The sequence below is a fragment of the Crocodylus siamensis genome, chromosome 10 (assembly GCF_052110815.1).
Source record: "Crocodylus siamensis isolate JL-2025a chromosome 10, ASM5211081v1, whole genome shotgun sequence".
NCBI classification, from domain to species: Eukaryota; Metazoa; Chordata; order Crocodylia; family Crocodylidae; genus Crocodylus; species Crocodylus siamensis.
This window is the reverse complement of record NC_143404.1, coordinates 38208358-38224444: the sequence shown is the minus strand read 5'-3', so window position 1 is coordinate 38224444 and position 16087 is coordinate 38208358. Positions and strand designations below refer to the sequence as shown.

At 48.6% G+C, this 16087-nt stretch overlaps 1 long non-coding RNA gene across 1 annotated transcript; it reads left to right on the top strand.

The window, feature by feature from the left end:
• The first annotated feature begins 4928 nt into the window (after window positions 1-4928).
• Window positions 4929-8518, top strand: LOC149856473 (uncharacterized). The gene is made up of 3 exons (XR_016438364.1): window positions 4929-5456; window positions 5639-5752; window positions 7010-8518. It is a non-coding gene; the product is annotated as an uncharacterized LOC149856473 (long non-coding RNA).
• Window positions 8519-16087: the final 7569 nt, after the last annotated feature.

The window sequence follows — 16087 nt, the reverse complement described above, 5'->3', positions numbered from 1 at the left end:
CAGAAAAACAAAACAAAAAAAAAACCCCTATCCACCCAGATGTCCTGCTGGCAATTCGCCTCTGGACAACACCTACTGGACAAGGACCCCTTTCCAGCCTGGATAGATAGCTATCACTCCCCCCCACCCCCTTCAGCCAAGGACTTGGACTCTGCTTCTCTTCCCTACCTGGACTCCAGCCCTTCCACTAAGTCTCTTTCTCCTGCTGTCATTGTGAGTGTTTGTGTGTGTGTGTGTGTATGAACCAATAACTTCATGGGGCTGTGTAGTATGTTGTCTGTTTAATAAAACTGTTATTTGGACCCCTAAGTTGGGTTTTGTTTTATTATAGTTTGGCCCTGCTCCAATCTCTGCTCGTTGCCCCTCTAACTTCTGTCTCATTTCTTCCTCTCCTGCTTCTGGCTCACTGCCACCTCTAACACCTGTCCTGAGCTCCTCTGCCTCCAAACCCCCTGTGTCTCTGCCACTGTCTTATCCCCACTGCCTTTTCCTTTTCCCCTGAGCAACCAGGTTTCTGCCTCAGTTTCTTTCCTTGCTTTTTCCTCCTTGCCACCACTTATCTGCCCCCCCTCCAATATCTCAGCTGTCTGCCTCAGTTTACAGCCCCAGTCTACCTTAAGTAAACATAAGCCTCAATTCTTCAGCCAGCTTCTCTGTAGTCCCCTGGTTCTAATCCTGGTACTGGCAACTTTCCGTCCCTACACTTCAACTCTTTCTCACTGTAACCTTCCTGCAAGTATCCCAGGTACCCTGATCACACACATACACACTGTACCATCCAAGTTAGGAACTTACCTCTGTGTATGTGTAGGTGGGCTGTATGTGTGTGAACTGGTAAGTGTGTGTGTGTATATATATATGTCATTGTGTGCATGTTATATGAATTAGTGATCTGTGTCTAACTTTTGGGGTGTATGTGCTTGAACTGGTGATAGGTATGCGTGCACCTAGGCTGGTTTGGATGTGTATGTGCCTGAGCCGGTAGTGTGTGTGTGTATGTACCTAATTGATTTGGGTATTTGTATATGTGCAATTGTGTCACACCCTCCTGTCTAACAGCACAATATTGAGATCCTGAGAGTTGGCCTGACCCCACAGGGCAACACTTTGACCTCCTCTTGCTCTCTCTTGCCCTTACCTGTCCCAGCACAGAATCCCTCAGTTCCCCAGCCAGGCCCCAGAGTATAGTGCCCTAGCTATGAACCAGGATTATTTACCTGGCCTAAATGAGAGCAAACCTGTTTCATCTCTTCTTTGGGAGTTGTGAATGCAATAATATAAACAGCCTGTCCAACACCAAGTATTGTTTGATCACAGTAGATGAGTGAGCATAACAAGGAGCAAGGGTTCTAACACAGCAAACAAGCTACATCTGCTTCTTACCTACGTATAGTCAGTGTTTACTAGGCACTGGACCAGGGCATTAGTCTGCTTCCCTGCAGTTCCTGTATGTCCCTGTTCCACCCCTGGCCCCCAACAGAACTTTTGTGGGTCTGAAGTTGTTCGGTTGCCTGTCTCTTGAATCTGGTCAAACTGGTTTATGCAGCTCCTTAAGGAGTAAAGAGAGGGGATAATATTCTAAACAATTGTTTCACTGCATTGTTTTTTAATTACTGCTAACTAGAGGGGCATCCAAAAAGTTTGTCTATTGCCCTGCCTATGTGCAGGCTAATCAATGCCTGAGTTAACCCTTTGTACTCATACAGCAAATAATACATCAAGACACATTTACATATATATTGTTGCAGGCATCTCTGACATCTCTCACAGTCCTGTGTAGGATTTACGTGGCCTCATGCTGACTGTTTGTATCTGGCTGGGGAGGAGTCCATCCTGCACAGCAAAGCACACAGGAGCAATAGGAAAGCCTGTTTGTACCAATAAACATCTTCTGTCTGATCTGGCCAATGAATTCATCCCTCCAGTGCCACCTGATGAACGTTTCTGTGACTGTCATTTCTTCTCCCCACTTTGTTCTCCTTCCCTATAACTTGTTACAGATGTGGCCTCCCTTTGGAGAAACCAGCTCAGCAGCTTCTACTCAGCCTGCTTGTGTTTGTAATTCCTACATTTTTTTATTAAAGCAAACCAGGCAGTTTGGGCAGTGCACAATGTTACCGTGCTTCAGCCATGAAAGAAAAGAGAACGCTACTGAGCCATGGCAAACTGGAGCAGCTGTGATACCCACTTGCAGAAAGTTACAGTAGTGATTTCCAGAGCTAATCTCGAAAGAGGTCAAGAGCTGGAAATTCTGAGCTAATTTTTAAATGGGAAAAGCAGAGATCTGATTGCATGCCCTAGCTTGATTCCCTTCACTGCAGTGAAACATTAATTCATGTTATATATAAAGGTGCTTCCTGAGCATTAGCCCACACATGACTAGTAACTAGCTGGACAGGGCAAGTGTGCTTCAGTCAGGTTTTTTCCACCCTGGGGAATGGGTGTGAGGTGGTTTCTGCATCCCCAGTCACCTGCAACAAAGGCTTTTATAAGTGTGCTCAAGGCTTTTACCCAGCAAGCTCTTTCTCCAGTCCCAATCAAGGCTTTTTTTTTTGCACTGATAAAATAAAAAAAGTAGGAAAATACTGCAGAAACCATCTTTTCATTCCCAAAACCATAGAATACATACAGTTCCCTGTCAGGTGAGAGCAGATGGCTCCTGTACTACAGGAAATGTCCCCACTGTTGGAAGAAATTGTTGGTGAACAAGAGACAACTGTATGAGAACAGCTGTGTTTTGTGTGTAAGAATTCTTGGCTCCTTTGTGCTACAAGATGAAGCCAGGACCCTAACATGGTTTATGTTGCAAATGAAAGGGCTAGAAAAACAGGGGTAAATGTCACTGTGAAATGAAACACAGAATTGCAGCAACTATCTCAGGCTTACAAAAGCCTCTCTGGGGATCTGTCTTTTGTAGCATGAGGCTGATGATGAATTATAATCAGCTGTTCTGTCTCCACTTCCTACTTGCTCCCTTTCTGAAGAAAGGCCATTGTTCAAGAAGAGATCAGCCTGACTTCTATCCTGGGAAAGATCTTAGAAAAGTTTATTAAAGAGGCTATCCTTAATGAACTGGCCAATGCCAACATCCTGAGGGATAGCCAGCACGGGTTTGTTGCGGGTAGGTCTTGCTTGACCAATCTCATTTCCTTCTACGACCAGGTGACCTGTCACCTGGACAAGGGACAAAAAAATGAAGTTATACTTCAAAAAAAGCCTTTGATCTGGTATCCCATGATCACCTCTTGGCAAAACTGGCCAACTGGGCCTTGGGTCCACCATGATCCACTGGCTGGGAAATTGGCTCCGTGGTCAGACCCAGAGGGTGGTAACTGATGGAAGTCAATTGTCACAGTGCCCTGTGACCAGTGGGGTCCCCCAAGGCTCTGTCCTTGGACCCATATTGTTCAACATCTTCATTAATGATGTGGACACTGGAGTCAGAAGCGGACTGGCCAAGTTCACTGATGACACCAAACTTTGGGGCAAAGCATCCACACCGGAATACAGGAGGGTGATCCAGGCTGACCTGGACAGGCTCAGCAAATGGGCAACCAAGAGCCTGATGGAGTTTAACACTGACAAATGCAAGGTTCTCCACCTTGGGAGGAAAAACCTGCAGCTTCCTTATAGGCTACACTGGCTAGTACTATGGAAAAAGGAGACTTGGGGGTCATCACTGACCACAAGATGAACAGGAGCCTGCAATGTGATGCTGCAGCTAGTAAAGTGACCAAAATGCTGGCTTGCGTCCATAGATGCTTCTCAAGCAAATCCCGGGACATCGTTCTCCTGTTGTACTTGGCCTTGATGAGGCCGCAACTGCGTTCAGTTTTGGGATCCAAAATTCAAAAAGGATGTGGAGAAGCTTGAGAGAGTCCAGAGAAGAGTCACGCACATGATCAGAGATCAGGAAAACAGACCTTACGACGACAGGCTGAGACCTATGGGGCTCTTTAGCCTGGGCAAGCGCAGGCTCAGGGGGTGATCTGATGGCCACCTATAAGTTTATCAGGGCTAACCACCAGTATCTGGGGGAACATTTGTCATCTCCATAAGAGGGATCTTGTTCCTGAAGGAGTTCTAGTGTAAGTATTTTGCAGGGCAGCTACTACAACAGTGGTAGGTGCACACAGTGACCAACCACCAGGCCCCCCTCCCATCTGCCAGGACCCCACCAAGCCTCCCCCACAGATGGGGGGCAAGGGGCCGCCAACCCTACTATGAGCTCTGTCTGGGTGGAGGCCTCAGAAGAGCCCTGGACAGGTGGCGGTGCCGGGGTGGGGCCCCTAGCAGTCGCACTCTGCGTTTGCACCTCAGCCTGGAGCTCCCTCACCTGCCCCTCCAGAGCCCTTCACAGAAGAAGAATTATAAAGATTCATTTACAGCTCATAAAGTAGAACATAGGAATATGAGAAATATTATTCTACTTGAAGAAAATTAGTATTGTCTAAGTACTATGTAAGTTACAGTAACCTAAGACTTAAAAATAGTAACATTATGATATGCCCAGTTTCTAAAACACTTATGTTAAAATCACTTTTAAAATAAAAACTGCCTCACATATAACCATTAAAAATGAAAAAGTAGTTAACAAATTAGTCCCAGGACCTGGTGGTTCCCTTGCCGTGCAGATGCGGAGCGCGACTGCTAGGGGCCCACCCTGGCACTGCCACCTGCCCTGGGCTCTTCTGAGGCCTCCACCCAGACGGAGCTCATGGTAGGGTTGGCAGCCCCTTGCCCCCCTGTCTGTGGGGGAGGCTCGGTGACAGACAGTGAAGGGAGTGGGGCCTTACCTGTCCCTCCTGTGCCCGACTTAGGGCCCTGGAGGAGCAAGTGAGGGAGCTTCAGGCTGAGGTGAACAGGCTGAGGGGGATCAGGACTCAGGGGATGAAACTGACTCCTATTTCTATTCACTGCAGGCCCAGTCGTCTACTGTACAGCCTCCCCGGAGACACATCCAACACAGGAGTGGCAGAAGGTGTCCCCAGATCCAGAGCTGCTTGTGCTAGAGTGGTGGAGGTTCCCAAGGTACAACTGGGGAACAGGTATGAGGCCCTGGCAGCCGTGACAGAGAATGACGAAGGGGATGCCTCCAGCGGGGACAATGCCACTCCCCACACAACACAGATGGCACAGAGAACGAACACCAGCAGGAAGAAACGCCAGGTCCTCGTCATTGGGGAATCCATCCTATGGGGACTGGAGGGTCCCATCTGCCATCCTAACTCCATGGCATGTGAGGTCTGCTTCATGCCTGGGGCTTGGGTTCGGGACATCATGGAGAGGATCCCGACCTACATCTGACCCGCAGACCAGTACCCCATGGTTCTAATCCATGTGGGAACAAATGATGCAACCAGGGCAACCCAGACCACATCATGAAGGACTTCAAGGCTCTGGGGGCCAAGCTTAAGGAGACAGGGGCACAGGTGGTATTCTCCTCTATTCTCCTGGTGAGTAGGCATGGACGGTGACATGAGGCCTGCATTGGCGAGGTCAGCCAGTGGTTCCAGAGTTGGTGCCATCAGGCAGGCCTCAGGTTCCTGGATAACAACCCATGCCTTCTTGCAGGGGACTTGCTTGGGCGGGATGGGCTACACCTCTCTCCTAAAGGCAAGCATATCTTCTCTTTCAGGCTGGCTGATCTCATGCAATGAGCATTAAACTAGCTTCGCCAGGGGATGGAGCCACAGGAAGACTTAAGGACATCTCCCGACAAAGACAGGTGACATACGCAAGGAGTACCCAGGTACATAAAAGGGGTCCAGATAGTCTTGAAAATTGGAGGGGTGGCACATCCAGCAATCCAAGGCCTTAAATGCCTCTATACAAGTGCTCATAATATGGGAAATAAGCAGGAGGAACTCGCCCTCTGAATAGCCTGTTCAAACCCAGACATAATAGGGCTCACAGAAACCTGGTGGGATTCATCCCACGACTGGGCGGTCAACATTAGGGGCTATAGGCTTTACAGGTGAGATAGAACAGGAAGGAAAGGTGGGGGTGTGGTGCTCTATGTCAAAGAGCAATACACGACCTCTACCAGCAGGATGGGGTCAGAGAAGGGGCAGGCTGAAGCGTCAGGATATGGGGGGTCATGGGGAAAGGACTTAATGGTGGGGGTCTACTACAGACCTCCCAACCAAGGGGAAGAGCTGGACCGCAAATTCTTGGGTCAGCTTGCGGAGGCACTTAAGGCAAGGGATGTAGTTGTCAAGGGTGATCTAAATTACCCCAACATCTGCTGGAAGGAGCAGTCAGCCAGGTCAGACCGCTCATGGAGGTTCCTGGCCGAGATACGGGACCTCCACTTAACCCAGGAGATGCACAGTCCTACCAGGGGGAAATGCCGTGCTGGACCTGGTCCTGGCCACGGGCAATGACCTGGTAAGAGGGCTCCAGATCCTCGACCACTGGTGCAATAGCGATCATTGCTTGCTGAAATTCACCATGCAGCGCAGGGTGTCAAGGGCCTGCAGCAAGGCAGTAGCCCTAGACTTCAAGAGGACCAACTTCAATGAGCTGAGGAGATTAGTGGGAGAGATGCTGGGGTCCTCGAGAGTAGGGGAACTCAGTGCCCAAGATGAGTGGTCTTTCCTTAAAGAGATGATACTCAGAGCCCAAGGGGTGACAATCCCAACAAGAAGCAAGGAGGCCAAGAGTGCCCAAAAGCCCCCCCTGGCTCACCAAGGGCATTCGTGAATGGCTGATTGCCAAAAAGGAGGTGTACACCCAGTGGAGGGGAGGGGCTATCACCAAAGAGGAGTATGCCTCCACCGCTCGGGTCTGTACCGGGGACTGTTAGAAAAGCTAAGGCAGATACTGAGCTAGGGCTAGCATCAAGGATCAAAGATAATAAAAAGTCCTTTTTCAAATATATAGAGAGAATGAAGAAGGCACTGGGTAATGTGGGGCTCCTGCAGAATATGCTTGGCAATCTGGTGGTTGCACCAGAGGAGAAATCAGACCTCTTTAACAAATTCTTCGCCTCCATTTTCTTGTGCAGGGACTGAGACTCCCCTACCGAGATTCCATATGGACTTGGGAGAAACGCCACCAGACCTAAGGTCAGGGAGGACTGGGTTACAGAGCTTCTGGAGGGGCTGGACGTGTTCAAATCAGCAGGTCCAGATGCTCTCCACCCCAGGGTGTTGAGGGAGCTAGCAGGGGTTATTGCAGGGCCCTTGGCATGACTTTACAAGCACTCATGGTGTTCTGGCCAGGTGCCACATGACTGAAAGAAAGCCAGCATGGTCCCCATCTTTAAAAAAGGGAGGAGGGAGGACCTGGGCAACTATAGGCCCATTAGTCTTACTTCAATCCTAGGGAAACTCTTTGAGAAGATTATCAAGGAGCACATCTGTGATGGGCCAGCAGCAGGGATGATGCCCAAGGGCAACCAGCATGGTTTCATTAGGGGCAGGTCCTGTCAGACCAACCTGATTGCCTTCTACGATCAGGTCACAAAAGCATTGGACACAATTGTCACGGTGGACGTAGACTTTCTGGACTTCAGCAAGGCCTTTGACACTGTCTCCCACCCCCATTCTCATTAAAAATCTAGGTGACTGTGGCAATGATGCCTACACTGTCAGGTGGATTGCAGATTGGCTGAAGGGTCGTACTCAGAGAGTGGTGGTGGACGGGTCATTTTCGACCTGGAGGGAAGTGGGCAGCGGAGTCCTCCAGGGCTCAGTTCTTGGGCCCGCACTGTTCAATTTCTTTGTTAGTGACTTGGACGACAGGGTGAAAAGCCTGTTTAAATTTGCTGATGATAACAAGATTTGGGGTGAGATGGGCACGCTAGTAGGGAAGGACATATTACAGCAGGACCTGGACAGGTTATAGGGGTGAGCTAATGAAAATACGATGGGTTTCAATACTAACAAGTGCAGGGTGCTGCACTTGAGCAGTAGGAACCATCAGCACACTTATAAGCTGGAAAACTGCCTTCTCAAGACCACGGTGGCAGAAAGAGATCTTGGAGTCAGTAATGACTCCAAGATGAACATGGGCCAACAATGCGAGGTCACAGTCAGTAGGGCTAACTGTACCTTCACAGATGCATCTCAAGCAGGGCCAAGGAGGTGATCCTCCCCCTCTATACGACACTGGTCAGGCCGCAGCTGGAGTACTGTGTCCAGTTCTGGGCCCCACACTTCAGGAGGGATACGGACAGCACTGAGAGGGTCTAGAGGAGGGCCACCCTCATGATCCCGGGACAGCAGGGCAGACCCTACGAAAAGAGGCTGTGGGACCTTAACCTGTTCAGCCTTTGCAAGAGAAGGCTGAGGGGGAACCAGGTGGCCATCTATAAACTCACTAGGGGAGACCAGCAGGGTTTGGGAGAGACCTTGTTCCCCCGAGCACCCCCCAGGGTAACAAGGTACAACGGTCACAAGTTGTTAGAGACTAGGTTTAGACTAGACATTAGGAGGCACTACTTCACAGTCAGGTCGGCTAGGATCTGGAACCAACTTCCGAGGGAAGTGGTGATGGGTCCTACCCTGGGAGTCTTGAAGAGGAGGCTTGACGTTTACCTGGCTGAGGTCATTTGAGCCTGGTTTTCTCTCCTGCCCAGGGCAGGGGATTGGACCTGATGATCTACAAGGTCCCTTCTGCCCCTACTTCTATGAATCTGTGAATCATATTCATATATATATATATATATATAAATTTGCAAAAAAAAAGGAGTTCTAGATCAGCAGTTATTACCTACCACTCCCCTAAGGTGTGACTGTAGCTCGTGTCCACATACTTTAAACTAGCCAGTTTGGGTGCCACTACTTGCAGTAGCTGCAGCAGAACCAAGCTCAGCTCAGATACTAGGTAGCTACTTGGGCAGCTAGCCCAGGCAGATTTCAAACCGACTCAGGTATTTCTGCACAGTCACTCTTCTGGACTGCTGTGAAACCTTAGCTCTAAAGGTATCATGAATTCAATCAGCAGGGTAGAGAGCCAAAGAGATGGTTCATTGCAAACCAAGTGGCACACCTTAGCCAGCAGGTCTGCACAGGTGCTGGGCGGTGTCCTTTCTGGGGCTGTCCATTGTAACAGGTAAGGAGCTCTGGCAATGCCCTGGTATTTGAGTTAGATCCAGCTTGTTCTTTCAGCTTGTCTCACTTCCTGACCCAGTCATCTTCTTTCTCACCCCTACCTTCCTGGGCACTCTCATTCCCTGTCAAAGGCCACTGGCACTAAACACCACTTACATCCCAACAGCCCCTGCCTATTAAACTTCTGATCTTGACAAGCTTGGCAGGGTAATGAGGCTGTCTGCAGTTTTAGATCTATGAGATCTCTTCCTTTAGTTGCAGTGAAGAGCAGGTAGCAGAGGGCATATTTGGCAATGTCTCTCCTTGAATATGGGGGCCTGGTGGTGTCAGGAGTTGCAGCCCTGCTGGGATCTTGGCTCCATTAATTGAAGATGCTAGGGCAGTAGGAGGATGGAGACCTTCTGGAGAAAGCAGGACTTGCTGGGGAAGAAGACTGATGGAAAATTAAGGCATCTGATCTTATCCTAAATCTCCTTGTCTCTGTTATGATGTCTTTGCCCAGGGTCCTGGAGTTTTACTGAAGTCCTAAGTCCATACAAACTTGCAATTCAAGGGTTGCAAAGCTGGATAAAGTGCGAGAGCTGAGAACATGCCTGACTTTCACACAACCTGCAACCTGGGCTGGTCACAGCCCCTGTGGGAAAAACGTCCCAGGGGAAAGTGGGGGCGGGGCAGGGAGGGAGGGAAGGTGTTCTTAAGAAAGTATCAGATAGACACAGAGCTCAGAGAGGATATTAGGGAAAGGGCAGTTGGGTACTGAGACCCGAGGTAGTGGGAAGAGTGAGTTAGGCAGACAGAGAAGGCAGAAAGACATTTGGGGAAGGCAAGTAAGATTACACAAAATGGGGGGAAAGAAGAGGTTTAGCCCAGCCACCCCAGAGCTGCCAAGAAGAATGACCCATTATCTGCCACAAAAGGTAATAATTGGAAGGAGCCATCAACCCTTTTTCATCTTTGCAACTGCAACATCAAGAAGAGGACAGACTGTAGGGCTTTGTGGGGATGGGGAAGACCGAGTGAAGAGGACTTTGCTAGGTGTGGAGCTTTGAAACTCCTGTGCAAAGGAGCAGCCCACTTCCTTGCATCAGATAAATAGCTTGATGTTCTTCAGGCTGTGCTCTCCAGAGCATTGCTGATGCTGCTCTACTGTGTGCTCTTTGCCGGTGTTGCTCTGCAGTGCTGGCAATACATGGGGAGAGGGCACATCTTCTGGTATGTATTTCTGTGTGAGTAAACCTGCTTACTGCATTCCATTCTTTGTGTCTGTGCCATGCCCCAAGGGATACCAGGGATACTAATGCTGCTGTGTCTACTGTGCCTTCCCTTGCAACCTCAGAAGCAGCGAGGCCTTCAATTCTTGCAGTCTGAGTATAACAAGGGACCTGTGGGAAGTGTAAAAAATGTTGCATGACCCTGGGCCAGCATGAGAACCCACCCTGTTTCACTGGGCTTGCTGGTGTGAACAAGACAAGCCACAGCCTGGCCCACAGGCAAAGTCTGAGACCAAATCATTGGAATTTTGATGCTAAGAAGCAAAACCCCAGCCAAAGCCAGTCTGTCCATCTGTGAGGAAGTATCCCCCAGATCAGGCGTAGGCAACCTTTTAAGGTAGGTCAGAACAACCCATCAAGAGTCAGAGGCAGATGGGTAGGCTCCAGGACTCTGCCACCATCACTATTTCCCTCCATAGTGGCAAGGAGAGAGCACCCAGGGCCAAAGCCCCCTGATACAAGATGCCACTGAAACGCCACACCCACAGGCTATAGATTGCTGCCCCCTGTCCCAAGCAAATCACACCCATGAAAATGCAATATGCACGTGAGGCAAAATTCTCCATGATGTGAACTGATATAATTCCTTTGAATTAAGAAAATTATGTTGATTTATAGCTGCTGCTGACCTCCCCCCCACCCCCACCTCTTAGGGCATGGTAGGAGCTTAACTCTTCCATCTTATTTGTTGCTGCTGTGGTTAAGAACTAATAATGCCAGCAAGATCACTGGACTCCCCTTTCCTGTCCCCACCCGTGTGACCGGCAGCCTGGGTGGGTGCCCCTGGGCATAAAACAGGGCAAAGCAGAGGATGAAGGAGACCAGCTACCACTCCTGCCACTTTACAGCTGCTCCTTCTAGCTATGCATCTGCAACCCTTCAGTCTTGTCATTTGCTTTGTCCTGCTGTAGTTCTGGGGAATGGGGGAATCAGTGGGTCCCTTCACATGCAGACAGTATTTCACTAGTTTTATTTTCTGTTTCCTTTTCCCAACAGGAAGATCAGGCTAAATACCAAACACACAGCAGCTGGAGGGAGATAAACTCCCTGCACATACAAAGTATCAGTTGACAAAATGCCACCCCAGCATTGACTATGCTCCCCACATCCCTACTGCTTCTCTCTGCCCCTCCTTCAATCCCAGTCTGTATCCCCATCCCCTACACTCCAAGCTAGTTTCCTCCCCCTCCTCTTTCTGCCCTGAGTGTCTGTCTAATCTCTGGAATATACTCTGTTTACCCCAGCTTTCACTGATGCTTCTTGATACAAAGCCTCTTTGTTTGCCTCTTCCTGTTCCTCTCTTTCCTGTCTGGTCATGTTTCTCCCTCTTAATGCTTTCCTTCCCACCTCTAGTCCTTTTTAGTCTCCGTTTGGCGGGAGTCCCTCCTTCAAGGTTGATGCTGGGACATTTTTAAAAATGTCTGCCCCTTAAAAATAAGGGGGTTATTATTTTGCATTTCAAAATGTCATGACTGTAGATGATTCTGAACACCATTTATCCAAATACTCCCACCTTGTCGGCTCTCTCCTGCAAGAGGCACACCTTCACTCACACGCAGTTTCACTCCTTGGTCCAGGAGTCCTTTTAGCCCAAACTCTTTCCCAATCCCTAACTGAGCAGGGATGGATGTGATGCAATGGATTCTGTACATTTTCAGAGTTCTTGTTCCATCTGGCCTTTGCGAGCATGGTGAGTGTTTTAAGTGACCCTACCGCATATGCAACTGTTTCAGCAGTGGGATGTACTTGTGTGTGTGTTTATCATTTCATGATTGTATATAAAGTCATTCTGTGTCTTGCAGGAAGAGAGGAGATGGGCTGGGCTGATTGATCCCCCCTCCTTCTGTAGCTGGGACAATGCAAAAGGAAATGTTTGTCTCATTCTGCCTGGAGTTACAGAGATTAGCATCTCACATTTGTCTCTCACTCTTCCCAGGTTAGGTCAGGCTTTCTGTGTCTTTCTCTGTCATGATTCACATAGATGGATCATCCTTTTTCTAGCAACTTGTATAATAGATTTACATTATTACATCTGTCCTAGCCCTAGTTGAGTTCCTCTATGCAAGGTTTGCTAGACTGCTGTGATGGGTCTCTCTCCAGTGGGCCCAGTACACTATGTGCTTTTAGAATCCAAATTCTGCCCCTGGCCACAGTCTGAATGCATTTCCTCTACCCAGAACTCTTTCCTGATGGTTAGAACCCCTAGTCCCACTGTCTGACCCTGAATGTAGTGCCAACTTCTCAGACTCTCCCCAAACATAACACCACACTCACAGATCTGCAGTCATGTGAGTCCCTCAGACTATGGTTTAACTCATAGTAGGTACATACATAGTAGGTACAGGTTGTAATATGTACACAGATTTTCACCGGGTTCACCTTCAAGTGATGAGCTGTGTGCAGGTGCCACTGGGTTTTTGGTTATAGACGTGTCGTTCTAAGGACATAGGCAGGCAAGGTTCTTTGAGTAGATGTGATATCTTTTATTAGACCAACTGAGTAGTTGGGGAAAAGTTCTTAGCAAGCTTTTGGGTTCAGTCACCCTTCTTCAGATCCCACTGGTGCACTTAAGGTGAGCTCAGAGTCCTCTGGGTAGCAGCACCTATATACTGAGAGAGTTCTTGTGCTCCACACTCAGGCTTGGTAGATCATGCCAGCCACAACTTAGGTCCTCTTAACTGCCTCCTGGCTTGTAATGGAACAGCCAGCAGCCTGTTCCACTTACTACCAAGCTTGCTAGCAAACTCCGGCTCTTTTTTCTGTAAGTTAGTCAGGGGTAAAATCTACAAAGGTATCTCAGGGAAAGGTAGGGAGCACTATAGTCACCTTAAGTCCAAAATTTAGATCCTCCATCTACTGCCTAAGCTTGGAAAGTACCTCACATTTATGGGCACCTCAGTGCCTGCCAGAAAAGCTTCCTGAGCATCTACATGCATCTTTTTGAGTATTTTAATTTTTGACAGTGCTGAATAGCTCATCACCTAGAATTGTCAAAGATATGGCCTGGCCCACAAAGCTGTATCATATGGGCTGCAGTGCTGTGTGTGATCAGCCTCACACGCTGCATGCAACACATGCCAGTCCAGACCGCATCCACTGCATGTGGTGCACACAGCCCATCTGGCATTGGCTGCACATGATACAGGGGCTGATGCACAATGTGCACAGCACACAGGGCCTGTCTGAAACACACACTGCATGTAGCAACCATGCTGCACTGGCCCTGCACACTGGATCTAGGGCCAGTCTGGATCAGACTCACAGATCTGTTTTGCATGCCAGAGCTAGTTTACAGGGTGGTTTGTCATGGGCTTCACATGCAGCATCCACCCCAGATGGCCCCACATGCCATGTGTAGTGTGTACCCAGGATTTGCCCCATGCACCATGAGCCACCTGCTGGACTGGCACAAGCGTATGGTAGATGCAGTGCATGGAACTGGAACCAACACATGAGCTTAAGCCTCATGCAGGCTGGTCCAGCGTGAACACTACATGTAGTACCCACACCAGCCCTGCTCTGTGCCCACAGACCAGCCTTGCACTCCTCACCCAGTCCATGGGGCCAGCTCAGTTTGACATCCCTGACCTAGATCTTTCTTAAGCCCTATAATGTCTACAAATTAGGCATCCCCCAACCTATCTCACTTGCAGGTCTACATACAAAATGTCATAGGAATAGGTTATTGGGTGGGGGTGAAGAGGGAGGATGATGACAGTGCTCTAGTAACCTTCCCATTTTACCTGATAACCCAGTGATTAAAATACTCATAACTATAAATTGCACCAAGGGCATTCGCAAAAGTTCATGACAATACATCCCAGAAGAGACACCAGTTATATATAACCTTACCTGAGTGACTGGCTAGTATGAGGGAAACCCCCATAGTATGTCTCAGAAGCCATCAGAAACCTCTAATTCTGATATTGCATTCTGGCAAGGCTTTGCTTAAGACTCTGTTTGCCTGAAGTTCTGAGCTTCTACCACTGCTTGGATTAGTCCACTGTTCTAGGGTCACCATTAGTGGGATGGGTGTACTGGCAGTTACTTGAAAAAAAATGAGAAGGTACTCATTTGTACTGTAGCTGATGGGCTTTGAGATGTGTATATACATTTTCTATGACTTGTCCTCTCCCTTAGGCACTTTACACCTCAGATTCTGTAAGTAACCAAAAACTGAGATACAGCTAATGTCTTTTGCTGTGGTCACACAGCATGAGGTCCATCTGGTTCATGCATACCCTACAGACACTACTCACTACGGGCCAAAAGTTGTAGAACTGGGGTAAATGGGGCATACTGTGCACCAAAAGGGGATTAGGTGAGGATGACATAGCTCAAAGAAAATTAGTTACTGTTCACATACAGAATTCTCATTTCTGAAAACCATAAGACAGCAGTGCTCAAGCTTTTAGCCCCACAGGCCAGATGAGTTGCACAGGTCTGTGGACCAGAACATGCAGGCAGGATTGGTCTGTGGGTTGGGTCCAGTGTGGGGTCAATGTGCAGAGTCAGTCTGTGGATATGATCCAGTTGCAGAGCCAAGTTCACTGATGACACCAAACTTTGTGGAAAAAGCACCCACACCTGAGGACAAGAGGGCAATCCAGGCTGACCTTGACAGGCTCAGGAAATGGGTGGACGAGAACCTGATGGTGTTTAACACCGAAAAATGCAAGGTTCTCCACCTTAGGAAGAAAAACCCGCAGCATGCTTATAGGCTCAGCAGTGCTATGCTGGCTATTTGGGGGACGAAAGGGACTTGGGGGTCATGATTGATGAACGTGAGCCTTCAACGTGATGCTGTGGCTAGTAAAGTGAGCAAGACACTGGGTTGCATCCATAGATGCTTCTCAAGCAAATCCCAGGACATCATTCTTCCATTGTACTCAGCCTTGGTGAGGCCGCAGCTGGAGTACTGCGTCCATTTTTGGGCTCCACAATTCAAAAAGGATGTGAAGCAGCTTGAGAGAGTCCAGAGAAGAGCCACACGCATGATCAGCGGTTAGGAAAACAGACCTTATGCTGAGAGCTGAGAGCTATGGGACTCTTCAGCCTGGAAAAAGCGCAGGCTTAGGGGTGATCTGATGGCCATCTATAAGTTTATCAGGGGTGTTCACCAGGATCTGGGGGAACATTTGTTCACCAGAGCACCCCAAGGGATGACAAGATCGAATAGTCACAAACTCCTTCATGACCACTTCAGGCTGAACATAAGGAAGAATTTCTTTACTGTCTGAGACCCCAAGGCTTGGAATAGACTGCTGCTGGAGGTGGTTCAGGCATCTACTTTGAATGCCTTCAAGAGACATTTGGATGTTTATTTTGCTGGGCTCCTATGACCCCAGCTGATTTCCTGCCCCTGGGGCAGGGGGCTGGACTCAAAGATCTTCCAAGGTCCCTTCCAGCCCTAATGTCTATGAAATCTATGAAACACTGCACAGCTGCCCAGTTCCATGTATCAGATACAGCTATGACCCAACTCCACATACTGACCTGATTCTGTACACTAGATCCAGCTGTGCAGTGACCCCTATATGCTAGCATGATACGGTACATGGGGCCATGTCATTCAGTACACAGTGATCCCCACAGGTCTGAAAATTTGGAACACATGGCAATTAATGCTGCCAATTCTCCCTTGTCACAGAGACTTGGTGTGTCAGCTCTTATAATTGGATCATCAACTTTGAGAGGTACACTTTTGCAGGAAGAGGAAAAGATGGAGCCTAGGGCTATATTATTCAGTTTAAGATT